Source organism: Manis pentadactyla, chromosome 13 (genome assembly GCF_030020395.1).
Source record: "Manis pentadactyla isolate mManPen7 chromosome 13, mManPen7.hap1, whole genome shotgun sequence".
Taxonomy (NCBI): domain Eukaryota; kingdom Metazoa; phylum Chordata; class Mammalia; order Pholidota; family Manidae; genus Manis; species Manis pentadactyla.
In genome coordinates this window covers 58,439,758-58,458,921 of record NC_080031.1, presented here as the reverse complement: position 1 = coordinate 58,458,921, position 19,164 = coordinate 58,439,758, and the positions used below count along the sequence as shown (strand labels likewise).

The following is a 19,164-nucleotide window of genomic DNA, read 5'->3' as shown; positions in this document are numbered from 1 at the left end:
GCGAGCAAAGCGGGAGAGGCGAGAGCGCCGGCCGCGGAGCGCGCCGGGCCGGCTCACCGCCCCCAGCGCGGGGGTAAGAGCGCGGGGCCTGGGCAGCGGCGTGCGTGGAGCGACCCCCCCCGGGGCCAAATGGTCGCGCCCGGCGGCGGCGGCCAATGGGCGGCCCGGATGTTGGAGCGGCGGCGGCGGTCGGGGCGCTTGCTGGCTGGGGGAGGCGGCTGCCGCCATGATGCTTGTTTGCTTTCAATGAAAACGAGGGGGGCGCGGAGGAGGAGGCGGCGGCGTCGGTGTCGGCGGCGTCGGCGGCGCGGAGGCGAAGGCGGCGGTGGGCGCAGCGAGGAGGGCGAGGCCGGCGGCCGAGAGAGCGGGAAGGCGTAGTGGCGGCCCTTCCGGGCGGCTGAGGCGGGCGGCCGACGCGGTGGCGCTCGAAGGGGGAACAAAGAGCGGCAGCTGAGGCGGCGGAGGAGCGGCGGCGACGGCGCTGCAGCAGCGGGCGGGACTGGTATGGTGTTTCCACAGGTCAGACCCCGCTGCACTCACAGGGAGGAGGCGGCGGCAGCGGCAGCAGGCAGCGCACCCCGAGAGGTGAGCGAGACGGGCCCAGCCCCGGACGGCGCCGCTCCCCGCACCGCCACGCACGGGCCGCGCTAGGTCGTGCCCTCGGAACCGGAGCGCGCGGGCGAGGGCAGAATGCCCGCAACCTGGCGGAGCTGGCGGGTGTTGGGGGCCCCGGACGCGCCGCGATAGCGGTCCCGCCCCGTCCAGGGTCGCGCCTCCGCGCCCAGTCCGCGCGGGCGGGGGGCGTTGATTGACGGCGGGGGCGGGGGCCCGCGAGGGTGGGGGGCGCCCTGGCTCTGCCCCCGGAGGCGAGTCGGGGTCCGGGACTCGTGGCCAGAACGGGTGGCAACTTTGGAGGAGTGGTTTTGTGGGGTTGCTGCTGTGGAACTTCGCAGTCACCGCAAAGCGGGAAACCAGCTGCTCACCCCTTACTCCAAATGCATTTGCAGTTCAAAGAGTTTTGGGGGGGGCGATTGGGGGTTGGAATGACATGGTAAAAGACGCACTTAGCCCTAGATGGAGAGATTCATGGTTTTGCTAAGGACTCGAAGACAGTCCTTATTACGCGAAGCAGTTTTCGTCTGTAACTTCATCTCTCCTTTTTATTTCTAAACATCAATCACTGTGCCCTTTGGAACTGTTTTCTCTGATTTTTTTTCTTCCACCTTCCCCAAACAGCCTGCTAATAACTATAACCTTTTCTTTAACTGCTGCTGCTAATGACAACATTGTGAATGGTCGTCTTGCTTGCCTTCTCTTGGACTTGTTACTGTGTTCAGCTGCCGTTGTTTAGTTTGCTTGTGTTCTTGCCTGTTTTCCAGGTGGAATGTCCAATTAGTGCTCGTGTGGAATCTTCTTGACTCTTATGTGTCTGGGGATTAAATTTTGGAGAGGCAAAGAGCAAATATGAGCAAGTGAAAAGTAAAATGGCGTGTAATAGCACTTTGTATTGTTCACAGTACAGGAGGCTGTAGGAACTGAGAGGGCTATTGATCAAGATTTTGAAGACTGTAATTGCTGTCACAGCAGTTATCACAGTCTTTAGAATGTGATCATTTTTAGGATAAAAAGCGCTTAATATTTTTAGACCTATGGTCTAGTCCAGTCTCCTTTCTTCAAACGAAATATTTGAAAAGCTGCTGATGAGGAAACAGACCTAGAAAAGTTCAAGCAGCTCGCCCCAGTGAGGTGGGAAGGACCAGGTTTTGTGTGAATGTACGCGCACATGGGGGTGTGGTGTAATTGCTGGAGATTAGTTTTTTTTGGAGGGTAAAGGGTGTTTTAATGGATGGGAGATATTTGAGGTGGTTTGAGTCTGGTCAGTTGTCAGTAGGTGAGCAAGATAGATGTGAAAAATGAGGATGTCACAGAAAACAGACATTTTCTTGTGAGACTCAGAAAATCATTGACTCTGAACGTCCATCCTGTGTGGTTTGGAAGGTGTCTTGATGGGTAGTAATGTAGATGAAGAAATTTCTTTGAATGCCTATTTGAATTGTAGGTATTTTCAGGTTTCTTAAATCTTGGTGGCAAAGTAAAATTACAATTATTGGAAAATTTCAGACTATTTTCCTCTGAACAGGCAGGCATGAGGTTGGTTGTAGAACTTGGTCCTGACTTCAAATAAAGTCACTGTAGAAATTTTCCTAGTGCACCTGTAGTTGGTATTTATTTTGGTTTATCCGTAGGCATCCCACTGTACCTGTATTAGCCTTCTTGTATTCTTTAAAGTGTAAACCTTCGTCATAACATAGTGCAACAGAGGGATAATACACAGTCTCTTTCTGGAATACTGGAATAAATGGTCAAGGCTGCTCACAGCTATAGCCATTAGGCCAAGGGGACTGAGGGGACCAGTATCTTCAGGACACTTGTAACTTTCCCCTATGCAAGGTACACTGGTTGAGACGCTCTGCTTTTAAAGTGTTTATTACTTCAGAAAAGTCCAAGCACATTCAGCCAAGACCATGTATCTTAATGGAGAAAGGACTTAGGTTTGTGGGGATGCAGTGCTGTTTACATTTTTCTTTTAATTGGAACTTAATGTTACTTAGAAAAAAGTTCCAATTTTAACTTTCACATCCTTAGCTTCCACAAAATCCTCTACTGATGTACTTTTTTGTTTAACCTTACCTACCTACTTTAGGAAGGTAGCCATTACAGTGTGATTAATAAAGCATTCTGTGTGTGAAATTAAGAAATGCTGAGTAATTAAACTAAACTTTGCATCAGAGTACAATGGAATGCACCCTATTTTGGTATTTGAATAAATAATCAGAGAGGAGATTATTTGCATCCAAGGTGGGGACTTAATGAGGCTGCATTAACCTTGCCCAACCCTGGGCTTTACCTCTCCCTCATCCATTTGTATTTTCTTGATAACCCAAGTTAGGTGTCAAGGTATAGTATATCAGGCCCTGAGAATTCAAAAATGAATACTACTCTGTTTCTGCCTTCTTGTAGTCTCAGGCTTAATAGGTAGGTGTACAAAAGGACGTGGGAGAACAGAAGAGAGAATGATTCAGTCAGTGGAAGGTGTGGGAGCAGTTTACAGAAGTAACAGAATAGGTGTTTATCCAACTGGGGCAAAGGGGTCATTTCAAACAAGGTACAGTGGGTGTGTTGAGGTGCCAACTACTAGGGTAAGGCCACTGGTGAGGTGTTACTGGAACAGGGAGAGTGACTAGAGATGAGCCTGCAAAGGTGTGTCTGGCCTAGATTTTGAGGACTGTGTTTACTCAGCTAAAAGTGAGATTTGTATCTTCATCCTATAGCAAAAGGGAGCCAAAATATTTTCAGCAGGAGAGCAAGGTGATTTAGAGGTATCACTTTGGCATCAGTGTGGAGGACTGAGTGGAGGCCCCACATGTAAAAAAAAGTCACATTTGAGATTGTGTGGGGCTAGTGACTCCATATCTATTTTTAACTTGAATATAGTGTCTCTTGTGTCTTTGGCCCCTTGATAGTATGGACTTGAGGGCTCTGCCCAGCTGTCCTGTAATACAGGGTAATTTAAAATCAAAATGTCAGGATGTTTTGGAAGAAGTTAAAAGCAATCAAAATACTAAAACCCATAGAACGGTACACTTGAAAGTTCAGGCATTGAGAACCCATCTTCTGAATTAGGCTTAGGCAGATTGTAGAGAATAAGCTGGAAAAATCAACCCTCTGCTCACCACACGTGAGAGTCACCAAGCCTAAACGGTATGACTCTCCTAATGGTCTGTTGGGATATGGGCTGTAAACATTGTATGAAATCTGGGGGGAGGACAGAGTTTTTGCTCCAGTAAATTATCACAGTTAGAATATTGAAACTTCTGTACAGCCTAAGAGCTCCTCATACAGCTGTTAATTTACATAATCAGTTATGCTATAAACATCACATGTATTCCTAAAAGCCACTATGGTATGCAGAATTGTGCATAAAAACTGCCGGCCTTACAGAGAAAAATGGGATTGGAACCTAATGAAAATGTAGCACAGTTTTAAACATGTGAAGTGGTTAAGGAATACATAAGTCCTAGGGTAAATATAGTACTTTGCCTTGAAAAAGACCTGGTTGGCTTGCGGAAATGGAAGTGGGCATAATGTGGAATTGCTGCTTGTGACTTATTATGAAGTGGTGACAGGCAGGTTACCTGAAATCAAATGGAATGTTACAACCACCCCAGACGTGGGTGGGTGTGGCTTATAACACGTGGTGAACTGACACAGCTGGTAGGTGTTTAAGGTGTGTATTTTGTGTGTGTCTACAAAGCTCAGTTCAGCTGGGTGCAGTTTTAGTGTCTTTTACAGACAAAATTGCACATAAGCAAATGGGAATTTTGCTTTATGACGTTGAAACAAATTCACATTTTCAGAACAAGAGATTTAACAGAACTACTTATACTTGAATACTAGTACTAAAACTCAGTTCCAAAAATAGTCAGATGCCCATATGTCAGGTGCCATGTATACACTTTGCTACCCTTGTGGGGCTTACAGTCTTTTGTCCTCAGTGGCTGTATAGTGGTGTAGAAAGACAAGCGAGCCAATGAAGCACTCACCAGGTTATATAGTAATGAGGAACATACAAAGCAGTTAGCACATGCTAAGAAAGGAGTGACTAATTTTGCTTGGGAAACTTGAGGGAATCTTCTCAGAGGTCTTAAAGCTGTTTTGAAGGGTGAATAGGGGTTTGTTGGGCTGTACTGTGAAATACGGGATGCAAGGATGTGAGGGACAAGGGAATTGGCCACAAACACTTTGTGAGTAGTCTTAGGCTTTTACTTAAAGTGTGGGATTTCCATTATATATAATGAGGATCCACTGAGAGTTGTTAGGTGGATAGGGTGGGGAAATTGTGTGTATGACATACCTTTCAGGAGACACAGTAAAAATGTGGAGGTGGGATTAGAGGGGTCAGACTGGGGCCAGAGGCTTACTCACATCTTCTGTGAGAGGTCCAGGATATCAGCATAAGAGCTAGAAAAGCATAGAATAAACTTGATTGAAAGATTCCAAAACTGAGAGCAGATAAGCACTGCATTATAAAATTAGGAAAGAGTTCAGGCCAGAACAGAAGTTCTTCAGCTTAGGGAACTGTTGATATGATTTGATTTGGAACATAGAGGATCCTAGAAGAGCAGATTTGGGCAAGAAAAGTGGAATAGTTTTGGTTCTCAGTTTGACACGTGTGTTGGATATTTCAGGTGGATATGTCTAAAATAGGTATATGGACTAGAGAGTGGTTGGGGATTTTATAATTTGGTCATTATATAATTGGTGTTGGAAGTTAGGAGATCAGTCTGGAAGAATGTATGAACAAATGCTTTTCAACTTTTTTGAGGGGAGGTAGGGTCCCCATTTGAGAATCATGTGAGAATTATGGCCCCTGCAGAAGAGAATGAAAGTATATCATACACACATGTGTGTGAAACTTACTCGTGGACCACAGGTCAGTAGAAAACAGAGAGAGGAGAGGACCAGAGGAGCCCTTAGGAATAGCCAGTGTTGCATTTTGGACAGGACTGCAGTGAAGTGGTTAAAGAGGTAGGAGAACAGGAGGGCGCAAAGTTAGAGGTGCTGGGAGAGGTAACAGTGCCCAGCAAGATGAAGTTTTCATTGGTGACAAGTGGTACCCAGTTTAGGGTAGGATGCTGTCAGAGTGGACTGATAGAATTTGGCCATGAGTGAATATAAATAGAATTATTTTTCCTGGAATCAGGAAAGTAAACACTGGATTGTAGGTTGGGCTGAGAACAAATGGGAGATTAAGATGAAAAAGTTATATAGACTGCTGTTTGGGAAAGTTTAAAGTGGAGGAGAAGGAAAAAGGGTAATAGTTGAAAGAGGAGGAAACAGGGTTGAGAGAAAACAGGCACCTATGTTAGTTGCCAGCCTTCTGTTTCCTTTAAGTCCAAAACTTGGGAAATAAATTTCATATATATAGATACATATGTATACCTATCTATCTATACCTGTATATATATATATATTAGGTGTATATTTAAAACTTTTCCTTGATACATTGGTTGAAATGATTGATTTGTTCACATAAAATTGTTCTCTTTGGAATCTTAGTAACTTCAAAAATGGGAAAGGAAATTTTTCCTCATTGGAAGTGGACATTATATGATGTAAAATCATAAATACTAGAACTTTCAGTCCTCAGTTACTAAAGACTGAAATTTGCTTTCGTATTCCCTGTGCTAGGTTTGTACTTAACAAAGTTCATTTGAATATTTGTACACTTTTAAATGTAGAATAGTAGCAAAGAGGAAAATTAGGCAGAGTTATTTTCTTTCAAAGTTATTTGCTACAAACAGACCTCACAAAGGGAACTTGTGGCGATCTAACAAAGCAGAAATTAGGCAGTGATCTTTGTATCCAAAGAGTATCACTGGTAATTCTCTAGATACATGGGGTGGTTGTATACAGATTTTTTTACCAGGCAGATTTTGAGTGGGGTAAGTGTGGGGAGATTGATGAAAAAATAAAAAAAGATATTGGTAGAGTCCCTGCTAATTAAAGTCCAAACAGAAACGATGGTTTATTGAAATTAAGTCAAAATTATTATTTGCAGTCAGCTTTTGGGGGTGCAAAATTTTTTGTCCATAAGGTTGTGTATAGTTGTGTGTAAACATTGCAACATAATAAAACAGGACCTTAATGAAAGTAACTGCCATGGTTTAGACAAAGAGCTTCTTTCATACATTTTCATCTGAAATTGTTGAAATGAAACCCGTAGTTTATTTGGGACATCTAAAAGAACTGTCATTTGGTTTCTAATTTTAGGGAAACTAAGAAACTCAAACTTAGGGACTTGTAGTCACAGGAAGAAATAACTGTTGAGTGATGTGACAGGCACTGTGCTTTACATATGTTGTCATTTAATCCTTATACCAAAAGAGTGAGGTAGATACTTTATAAATGAAGAAACTTTTTTTGGCCTGAAAGATGAATGTAAACACACCCTTGCAGAGCTGGGACTTGATATCAGTCGATTTGACTTTACTTTGTGTTCTTAATGACACTACTTGCTCCACTTCCCTCCTATCACTCTCTTGGTGCTGTGCCTTGCAGTGGGCCTTTGGCATGGATTTGAGAGTACAGGGAGACCCAAGTGCTGCCCTAAATTTGAAACCACTTACATCAGTGGCGATCATGTTGACATTATATCTAACTGGCAGAATCTTTATTAATATTTGTGATTCTCTTTTTGAAGATCAAAAAGCCTTATGAGAGCCCATGTAAATATACTATTCATGGTGGGCAAAAACCCAGTTTTAAAGCATTTCACTGTTTTAGGAAGAGACAGTCACTTACATGCAGTCAAAAATCAGTGCAGAGTGGGACTCCAATTGAATACAGTTTGCCTTGGTCTTTCTGGGTCTTCTGAAACATCACTCAGGGGCTTCAGAACAGTATTCTAGTGTTGGTAAAGACTCCTTGATGATTTGTTAAGTCAGCATTTCACGAATAATCTTTATTCTTGTTTTGGGAAAAAATGACTAGTGGGTCAAAACTGCTAGTACATTAGAGCCTCCCAAATGATTGTATCCATGAATCAGCAGCTAGGGTAAATGTTGAACATCTCAAAGGCCAAAGTTCCTACTAGGTATTGTAACTGGAATGTTATGATTCGTTGTAAGAGAGGGAAGGGCAAATAGGTTATGAACAATCTTGCAAAAGATAAGGGAAATGAAAAGATTTCTATTGGCAGCCATGATTTGGTGCTGAAAATACAAACTAGATTGTTGTTGCTTTTCTCATGCTAAGGGAGGAAGCAGATTTAGGATTGATGGCATCCCTCTCCTTACCTTTTTGATCTTGGTGAGGTTTTACCAGAAATCATGGTTTTGACTTAATACCCTCAAATTAGTGGACACTCAGCTTTTGCTGATAGAGCACAAATCTTGTCCGCTTTAATATGTTTTGCGCTATGCTTTAGACATTAACATTTCTAGGCTAACTGGTTTTTGTGTTTATTTTGAGTTGAAATTTGTAGGTGACCTATACTTGATGTGTCTTTATAGTTGTATTTAGAGCTAACTTACTGGAATGAATGAAATTGCTAATATTTGACTATTTTTGACCTTCAGATTGGTAGTTTCCTGTGGTGGTTGCAGTCACCCTGTGCTTCTCTCTGGCTGTATTATGTATTCTCTTGTGTCGTTGGGCATGTGCACGTGGTCAGAGTTGCGTTTTAATGGCGGTCTGGTAAACTTCCACATTGCATGGCAGGGGCCTGACACTGAACGCAGATGGGTGCCCCAGTCTTCCCCTTTTGGAACTTAGTATTGGCCACATCTGCTACTCAGCTTTGTTTTTGGAGGAGTGTTTTATCATAATATAAAATTTTCTGTTTTTGCAGGGGTCTTATTGATTGGAAAATTATAGTTAAACCAGTTTGGACTGAAATTTATTTTTGTTCTACTTGAGAAAAGGGTTTAAGGAAATTTGTATGAGGTTTCCGGGGGAGGAGGAGGTGACTACAGAAACTTTTAAGTTCTTAGAAATACTATTAAGATGTTATTTGCCTTTTTTCATTTTCATTCTCTTATGAGTATACAGTACTTTCATTCTCTTACGAGTATACAGAGTTTTCCAGAGGCTAGCAAATGATATGTGATACTTGATCAGATTGAATTCAAAGGAGATATGTGAATTCAGCTGTCCTCTAGTATGTCAGACATTAAACAGATTTCCAAAAAAGGAAGAAAGTGTCACTAATTGTGAAATTTTACTTTGTTTTTGAAAAAGTTTTCATAAAAATGCTGTTTATTAATGTGAGGTAGCTTTATTATATTTATTGAATTACTATTTTAAAATTTCTAACTTCTGGTATGGCAAATATTGACAGATATAACCCACATCAGTGAAAGTTCTCCTGAGATGATAGTGTTTGAGATCTGCTGTCTTTGATTATTAGGCAGAGTTTGGGAGTGGAGTGTAGCTTGGGAGATGGTACATCTGAGAAGGAAACTAGAAGGTTCATGGTCTCAGTAACATAATATTTGAAGAATGAATGTGACGTCTTGGCTTTATCAGTGACAGAATTCTAGAGTTGTGTGAGACAGTAATGTCGTAGACTACAGCTTTGTGGCAACATTAGTCTCAGGTTCAAATCCCAACTCTACTACTTAACAAGTGTGTGTAACCTTTGACAAGTTATAAACCCTGCATCTCAGTTTCTTTATTTAAAGTGAAATGGGAATAACAGCCACCTTATGGGTTGCTATGAGTATTAAATTGAGATAATAGAGGTAAATTATTGCATAGCCACTTGGCAGCACAGTCTTTTGGATCAAACAAGTTAAAATCACAGTTGTGTCTCTAGTATCTCTGTGATCTCAGACAGGGTACTCATTCTCAGGACTTTCCTGTCTTTGTGTAAGAATACTAGTATTTACTTGCAAGAGTCTTGAGGGTTAAATGAAATACTGCTTGTGAAGGACCTCATAAATGTTAGCTGTCCTGTGCTCAGCACAGAGCGTGGCAGGGGGGCGTTCAGCAGTTTTGCCCTTACCCCCAGGTGTTTAAGGTTTGCTATTATTTTGCCTTAGCATGTCACTAAGATTACGTTTGTACAGTTTGACCTCTACGTTTATACCTTGTTTCTTATCCCAGGCTGTTGGAGAACCAATATTGTCAGTTTTGGGTTACTGTGATCCTTTCTGTCTGGTTTCTCTAGATTTTTTTGCCTTCATGATTAGAAACATAGGTGTTAGTTTTTCTTATTCCTGGTAAAATGGCATTCCTCTTTGCCTCTGTTAGTGCATGTGTCTTTTACAAAATGTTTGCTTTTTTTACTATCAGCTTCTCTTTTTGAATTCTTGTAAGTATTCAGACTATGTACTTACTATTTGCCAGACTCTGGAGATGTGAAATATTTAAAATAGTGCAAGGAACTATATTAGACTAGGTAAGACATGTCTTTAAAAATTGATGGTGGTTAAAGATTAGTGGGTTAAAGATCACAGCAGTAGAAATACCTTCAAGGTTCAGAATAGCTTGGAACAGAGAATGATGAACTCTCCTGTGTTTGGGAGGGATAGGGAACAACCTTTCTGAAGTTGGCTATCTGAGTTGGCATTTGAAGGATGACTAGAATCCCTAAGGTGTCAGAGGAGAGATGGTATTTCAGGCAGATGCGATAGCATAGGGTAAAGCATGGAGGTTTGCAAGAGGTAAGTGGGAATTGGGGAGATCCAGATGATGAGATAGGAAAAGCACACCGGAGCCAGGTTATAAAACCACCTGATTTATTTCTTAAGTGAGCCTGAGTTTCGGTTTAGTTCAACACATATTTGAAACTGTTTTGTGTCAGGTATAGTGGCAGAATCCAAGGGTACAAAGATGGAGATGTGGTTGCAGGACCCTGAGGTGTAAGTACTTGTGTTTTTAGGAGGGTGCTTTGGACAGGAGCCAGGATGCATTAGAGTAGGGGAGAGCAGAAGGGAAAATGTGGGTCTGAGACAGTTGGAGTAGCTCATAGCTTGAGTAAGAGTCCAGGGAATTAAGGTTGAGAGGATGAGAGAAAGATTTAGGAAATAAAATGGCCTTGAACTAGAGACTGAATATGAGGGCTGAGATGAAATGAGAAAGTCGAGGATAATGCTCCTATTTCTGGCATTGAAAACTGGGTGGAGAACATGGGAGGAAAGGTGAGTTTAAAGACAAAGGTGACAGTTTCATTTTTTAGGAGATCTTTTTGGTACCTTGCTGATTTTGCTATCTGTTTATTCTGTCCCTCCTGTGCAGTTCCATTGCTTGCTTTGAGAGATTATCATGAGTTTTAAAATACCTGCCTGAGTATCATTGTCTGTAATAGTAACTCTAAAATCCATAGATCCACAGGTAGTATTTAAGTTTTGCTTCTTAGGGAAGAGTAGTCATCATTTGCAGGGGTTCTTTTTATGCTTGTTTGTTTTGCCACAGGGGTACTACTGGTAAACTAGCTGCCAGTAAGGACAGCTCCTGAATGAGGTTTGTTGTCTGTATAATGGAATGCGGATAGAAAAGGGAGAAAACAAATGTGATGACCTTGAGAGTCAGGATGATTTGGGTTTAAAGTGAGTTGTGGAAGTACCTTAACTCAACTGAGGCTATAAAAAAGACTTAGGAATGTAGTCCCTGGGAGCCACATGGTGAGATTTACAGCAGTCACATAACAGCTTTAATTTGCCAGATTCAACTAATGTTTAATTTGTAGAATTCAGCTTATACACCCAGCAAAAACAGGAGGTGAATAAAGAATATGGTGGACCTGGCATCTCAACCATAATTTCACATTTAAAATTACAAAATATTTTCATTTTTTATAAAAAGTTTCCAATTTATTTTGTTTATATGAGATTTCAAATGTCTTATGTGTCTTGTTGGAAACAATATAGCTTAGTGTTTGTTGTCACATAAAGTTCCTAATATACCTTTGAATCATCATTTGGATTGTAGTTAAAGAGGGAGTAACCTTTTTTCCCTCTGGCATTAGAATAGTGACTAGATGTTTTTATAACAGTGGGAAATAGAAAGGTTATTTTTGATTCATGTTATAATTTCCTTTCTTTGGCTATTTCCTTTTCTCTTTTAAAATACCACCATTTTCCTTCTTCCCTTTCCATCAAAAGCATGGCTCAGAACTAATTTTGATTTCTCTTACTTGATTTTGAAATTTATAAACTTTTTTGATAGAGCTGTCAGTGCATATATTCTCACAGTAGAGTATAGATATAATGGGCTGTAATTAAATTTAGCATGGGTTATTGGAAACATGAGTTACAGTGTATTGCTGTTTACTGAAAGCCAGGGATTTCAGATTGGTCTTTGAAGAACATACAGACTACTATTTTTTTCTAGTTTTACTTTGTGGAAGGCATTCATGGTTTTTAGTGCTTTGGGAAAATAGCTTGTTACCAGTTTGTGATGCACTGTGAAGGCCTGGGTGAGGGTGTGGGTAGGAGATAGTATTTGGGCTTAGCTTTGAAGTATGGATAGAATTTTAGTGTGATATGATATAACTAATGGTATGGAGATAGGGAAATGTGATCCATATTTGAAGGATGGCAATTTGTCAGTTGCATTAAAAGACAGAGAAAATCTTAGGCAAAAGTCTAGAAAGGTCGAATATTTTGAATTCTAAACTGTAAGTTTGAATTTGTTTTCTAAACAGTAGACAGTAAGCTAGGATGGGTGGGGGTTGGGGGAGAAAGGATACCATAGAACAAGCTTTAAAGCTGATAGAGGACCAGAAATCATACCAGATAACACTTCCAATTCTTTAGTTAGAAGTCTGCCTCTACAAAAGATGGTTCTTTTTCCTGAATTTTGCAGTGTAATTAGAACTTGGCTTTTAGGAATAATAATTTGAGAGTGGTATGTAGGTTAATTGTAATCTTAAAGGCATAAATACCAATTATAAGATACCTTTAAATTAGTTGAAAAAATGGGAAATAAAGTCCTGAATTAGAGTGACGTCTGTCAAGAAAGGATTGTTGTATGATTACATGTTGGTGAGATGTTTGCTCCCACAGTAGATTAAGATTGAGATCATGTATTTCTTTTTTTATTCTTGGTACCTGGTAGGGTCCTTGGCACATAGAAGATGCTTAGTAAATATTTATTAAATGAATGATTCTGAAAGGAAAGCTCCCTTAAGGAAGCATGGTTTGGGTGTAGTGAATTGCTTTTGGGTTTCTCCTGTGAAAACCTGATTCTGGGTCATGAAGGGAAGAATGTCTTGACCAGTTGATGAGTGCAATGTGCAAGGCCTTGTGGAAGACACTGGCAGATACAGACTGGGTGGTAGATGCTATAGCGATTGTGTGGTGTGCAGAGGAGGGGACAGTGAACTTGTGCCTTTGTGAGGAAAGGCTTACAGAGGCTCTAACATGTAATCTGTGTTGCTGTGAAGGGTGAAGAGTAGTTTAGGGTGAAGGCTGCCCTTGGTGAAGGGATTATTACCATGTTTTGAAAGACTGTCTTAGAAATAAGTTTCTCTAATTAAGACTTTATAGGATGGCATGTCTGTAAGTGGCTGAAGCTGAGTGAGAGTATTGACTAAGTGCTGACTTTAAAGTTTGGACTTTAGGCAGCAGAAAGAGCCATCTTAAGGTTTTTAAGCAGGAGAGTAACAAGAGCAAGCAACTTTCAGAAGATGGATGTGGAGGAGGTTGTTTAATAGTTGAAGCTGAGAAATGACGGGGGTCTAAATTAACTTTAGTAGCAGTGAAAATGGGAAGACAGGTTTAGAAATCCTGACGAGGTTAAAACTCAGGTTTCATGAAAAATTGGTAAGACCTTGTGAAAAATTGGATTGGAAGAAGTGAATTTTGGCACCAAGGTTAATGTCACTGCGTTTTCAAATATGTCTTACCTTGTTCCTCTGAGAGGAGCCTGATGAGTCAAACTAAAAGTGTCTTTGACACAACTCTATCTCTGCCTGCTACCCTCCCTTCCTTTCCTCGGCTCCTCTTCTTTTTTCTCCTTCATGTTTGGCAAAGAAGTAAAGCACAAAAAGTGGAGGAGAAAATATAAAAAGCACGTAAGAGAAAAGAGAGATGTTAAATTTAGGATTTTATCTTGTCAGTGGAGATTGGCCATAACTCAACCTCTTTTTCTTTGAAAAAATCTGGCCAATACAATTAAATTATTTAACTTCAGAGTGCCTTTTAACAAGAAACACCTTTTTTTGTACATGGCCAAAGTAACATGATCACATAATTATTCATTAATATTTTAAATATGAACTAAGTATTAAAAGTTTCTCCAACTGTCCACAAAATGTCCTTTATTCCTGACTTGTAGATCCTATACAGGGACCATTCATTGTATCCGATTATATCCTAATACTCTTCAAATCTAAAATAGTCCTGACAGCAGCTTGTTGAAGGAAGCAGACCAGTTACCCTGCAGAAAGTCCTGCATTCTCATTTTGCTCACTTGCCGATTCCTCTAGTTCTTAATCAGAGTAAACATTCTTTATGTGTACTTCGTATTCCTGTCACATTGAGAGACCAGTATCTGGTTCTTCTCCCATTTGTGTTGCAAAGATTGGTGAAGAATGTAACAATTTATTCCTCCCTTGAACATTTTCTATTTTAGAATCTCAAAACAATCTGGGTGGTGGTGTTACCTTAGCATTATGCCAGTGCCAGTGATTCATCTAATGGTTTTAACCCAGTTTATAATCCTTGCCTAAAAAAAGCTTCATCAAGAATTACAAAATGGTAGTCTTTTTTTGTAATTCTTTCATTCATTTATTAGTTGTCATTTTTTGGTAAAGTAGGACTTTTCCTTCAATTGGGGGTCTTTGACTACTCTGAGATGTGTACATACTGAAAGGATAAGCACTTGAATCTTTCTTTTTGGTTACCAATTTTCTTAGTTTATATCTGCCTCAAATGGGGCTGGCCTTTGGCCCTGCCCCACTCTTGCTTTCTTCTCGCCTTGATTCCTGGCAGTAGTTTCCTCTGCTACTAAACCATCTTTTATTTTATTTCCAGCTCTGTTTTCTGCAGCACAGATGATGATCATGTTACCCATAGATTTTTATTGATTCACTGTATTTCATTCCATTATAATTATGATTATTTTTGCTCAAATTGGCACATTCTGGACAGTGAGGACCTCTTCTAGCTGGCTCCTGTATCAAGTTGAGGTGACACGATGACCACATTAGACTTAGCGTTTGGGCACTGAAAGATGTCCCAGTCTCGTTTTATACATTTCTTGCCCCAGACTTGTAACTGGCCATTTCACAAAAGACACTGCTTTGCTGGTATTAGAAATCAAAATTGAGGACTAGGAGTGCTGTTATTACAAAGGCAACGTTGCTTCTACAAGTCTGAGGTCAGTGGATACTTAGAAACCAATTAAAAACCATGATTTTATATTGTATTCTCAGGTCTATTTTAGTATTAGCATTTTCATTTAATTTCCATGATTTATAAATGTTTTCTTACCTTGACAAACCTGGTTCCTAACATCATTAACAAAGTACTTGCTTCATTCTGCCATGTAAAGTAAATAATTCAGTATAACGTCAGTAGTTAACATTCTTTCCACAGTGGCATGATTCCCATAGTATGGCTGGCACAATGATTTACTTAATCATACATTCCTATTGGTAGTTATTTAGGTTGTTGGCATTCTTTAAAAATCATAAACAATGCTCCAGTGAGTAATTATTTAAAAGAAGTCCCTGGGTTGTATCTTTGTAATTGCTTGTCTGAAAGCACCTTTTTGTTTGTTCTTACAATTGGCCAAGTGTGAGTATAGAATATTTTTTAGTTGAGGTAAAAGTTACATAAAATGATATTTCTAGCCCTTAAAAGTACAGTTTGAGTTTTGATAAACATACCAATGTAAGTGATAACTCATTTAATAATATTTTCATCATTCCCATAAGGGCAACCACTTTGTTGTAACCCATTGTTACAATGTGGGTAACCCATTGTTACCACTATAAATTCATGTAAATGGAATCTCTTTTAGATCTTTTTCATTCAGTTTAATGTTAGAGATTCATCTATGTATGTGTATGTATCAGTAGTTCATTTTTTATCACTCAGTAGTGTTCTGAGTAGTATTTTATTGCTGAGTTGATAAGGATGTGTGTCCCAGTGTGATTATCCTTTCACTGTTGGTGGACGTTTGGGTTGTTTTCAGTTTTTGGCAATTTTGAATAAAGATGTTATGAACATTTATAGAAATGTGTTTTCATGGACATTTTAATTTCTCCTGGGTGCACAGCTAGGGGTAGATGTGCTGAGTTACAGGGTAGGTAACTGCTGTCTTAGACATTAATCAGTTCTTTGCCTTTCTTTTGTTTTTCTGTAAAACATGTTTTATTATGTGCTTTGTGTTACTGGGAATCATGCTTACATGTTCTTCTGCGATTTGCCTTTTGTGCCTCAACCTTGTTTTAGAGATTCTAATATCCAGATACTTATTTTTTTCTCATCAGCTCTGCACTCTACCTTTTGCCTTAATTTTTCTTGTCCCATGCTAGGCTCCATTATTTGCGGTTTTTGTTTGAGTTTCATGTTCTCTTTAACTTCTTTAAGCATGAGAAACCTTTTTGTGAAACATTTTTTCAATTTCTGTAGTATTTCTTTGTTTTTTTTTATTTACTTTTTTTGTAATAGTGGTTTTGTATAGTCATTATGCTGTGTGTTCATTTAACTTAGGTTTGACATTGGCCACTCTGTTGCTTTTTATTCAGATATCTACGGGTGGGTTCTTAGGCACCTCTCTTGGCTTCCCGATTCATTTTGAAGGTCAACTATTGATGGGATGGAGGAGAGGCAGGCTGTGGCACCTGTTCCCTGTGGGCAATTATGATTGGTGGATTTCAGTTACCAGTTGGTGGGCTTTGTGATTACACATCCTTTTTCCATGCAGTGCCTTCAAATATTTGATAGTCCCCAGTTTTGACTCAGCATGTTTGTTTCCTGACAGAAAAATAGACCAGAGGCTCCTATCTTATGTCCCTGTCTGCAGCATCTATTTCTTTTCACTCCCAGCAAGAGGATGGTTAAAATAGATTTAATTGAAGGGCTCTAAGAAACTAAATCTATTTGGGGCCATGGGTCGGGGGATATAACTTTTTACACGGGGCCTTTGTGGACATTGACATTCCATTTTGCTCTTTTCGTTGTTCTTGCCTTATTTATTTTCTTTTTACTTTAAATTCTTTTAAATCCCTTATAACTCCTCCATATGATTCCTGTCTCTGCTCCTCACTGAACCAAAACAGTACACACACACACACACACACACATTTCTGGGATACACCCCATTTCTGTAATTGAGGGGGTTAGAGACTGGATTCCTGAATTTCCTCCCCTTCTAAAAGGCAGTTTTTTGAATATTACGGTATGAGATTAGGCCACCCTTAGTTTAAATGTTCGGATAGTCTTTTTTTCACTGTGTTATAGTTTGTAGTTCTGCTTTGCAACACTCACTTTCCCAGGACAGTTATAGTTCTGTATTTTTAAGCCATAACCTAAAATATCTAATTATGGAAGCATATCTTTCTATGCTAGTAAGTGATGTGCTATGTTTCTTTAAGGTGAATAATTATTCTAAGGTGATGAAAAACTGTTCCTTTGGGATCAAGAACAGGATGGATTTTATGCTGCCAGGATCAGTAGTGGTGTCTGGTATTGGATTGAAGGAGTAGGAGATTGACTGATTTGTGCTGTATACCTGCTGATTCTCGCTTAGCTGTTTTGTTTTGTTTTTTCTTCTTGAGTCTTTTGTAATTCTTTCTAGAATAGTTTTCAAGTCTGTTTTGGAAACCTTTTATTTTTTTTAGATAATAACCTGCAGTGGCATACTGTATTTTTTAGAGAGCAAGATCTGCTTGTACATGATTACAAAGCCTTGGGGAAAAATCTTAATTGTATGTTTTTTTAAGTCCTTTTCTCTGCCTGGTCTCCCATGTTGTGTTTTTTTGGCCTCCCAGAAAAATGAGTGGGGTTGCTTGGTGGGCAGAATTGCTTTGCTGCTGCTCCTTGAAAGAACTTGACTGTCCATTCTGCAACCATCTTTTTTTCTGTTGTATTCTCCCTTGCTGCACCCTGTCCCCCTTTCCTAATCCTTACCCTTAGGGATTTGGTAAATAGAGATCTCACACTTTCAAGTTTAGTGTAATGAGGTATTAAATTTTAAGACAACTCAGAAAAAGTGGTTGGCTGCCTAGGACATTAGATGGAATGACCCGAGATCTGGGCCTGATTTTCAGATTTCTTAGTTCAGTGATACTTTTATCAATTCTCTGAAGTGTGAGCAAACTCTGGGCATTGGTTTACACTAACCAGACTCACATGATGGTAAATCAGACTTCTGAACTTTCACTAAGAAGTCAAACGATTGATAATTAATAGGATCAAAACACTAACCTCAGCTGGACAGAGCAATTTCTTAACATGATTAAATTCCATTTGCAAAAGACAGTGAAGATCAGAGAGTTGTTTTGTAAGTAGAATCTGGTCAGAATAATGGCATTTGGGTGATGTTAATAGCTCTTGTCATCAAGCTCTGGTACCCTACACAACGTTTTATATTTTCTAGATAGTTATGGGTATATTCCTATTATTCAGAAAGGGCACTTAACTCACCAGACTGTTCTCTAGACAGAATAGGATTAGTTCTTGACTCTTGCTCTCTGTGTTAGGCTTTCTGTGTCTGTCTAAAATCGTCAGTCATTAGTATTTCTATTCTGAAGAAATTAACATATACAAGAACAGTTTATCAGTAATATTTTACAAACAACAAAATAGATATACTATTTCTTTTGCAGATGATTATTTCACCATTTATATTCCTGATTTTCTCAAGCTGCTTTTTAGGATTACTTACTTCCTCTTGTATTTTGACTACATGGTCTAAACCCACTTCTGTGTTTTAAAAAGAGCTCTACTTCCCATCACTAGGAAGGCAGCACAGCATAATCAAAGTAGCTTTAACTTTCTTCTGATTTTTTTTTTTGTATTATGGAAACATATACACACAATTTACAATCTTAACCATTTTTCAGTGTAATGTTCAGTGGTATTACATACATTCTTAAAGTGGTGCAATCACCACCATCATTCACCTCAGTAATTCCTGTTGTAAAACTGAAGCCCTGTGCCCTTTCAGCACTAACTCCGTCTCCCCTCTCCTAGCCCCTGCAACCACCACTCTACTTTGTCTCTATTGGTTACTCTAGGTGCCTCACATAAGTGAAATCACACAGTATTGTCTTTTTGTTACTGATTTCACTGAGAAGGTAGCTTAACTTTTAGTCAGATGCATTCAAAGCCTGATTCTGCTTTTTCCCGGCCTTGTAACAATGGTTAAATTGCTTAAACTTTTAAGGGCTTCCGGTTTCTATTAGCAAAATGGAGTTAATTCCAATTCTGCCTGAAGAACTAGCAAATGACTAAGTCTGGAGACATGAGAAGAAAACCCAGAGAAAAGATACCCTGGAAGCCAAGTGAAATAAATGTTTCTAGAGGGAGTGATCATCTATGTCAAACACTAATCATAGGACAAGTAAGATGAGGTACAAGAAATGAACATTGGGTGTAGGAACGAGAGGTCACAGGTTTTCTTCTTGACAGTTTTTGGTGGAAT

General features: G+C 39.8%; 1 protein-coding gene across 5 annotated transcripts in view; it reads left to right on the top strand.

The window, feature by feature from the left end:
• The first annotated feature begins 222 nt into the window (after window positions 1-222).
• CNOT6 (CCR4-NOT transcription complex subunit 6) overlaps window positions 223-19,164 on the top strand; it is a 79,581-nt gene continuing 60,639 nt past the window's right edge. For 2 of the 5 annotated variants that reach the window (XR_008993516.1, XM_057491157.1), the window contains exon 1: window positions 223-585. The gene's annotated coding sequence lies outside the window, so the exon portion shown is untranslated. The remainder of the gene's footprint in view (window positions 586-19,164) is intronic. The other 3 variants (XM_057491158.1, XM_057491156.1, XR_008993517.1) reach the window with 2 other exon arrangements.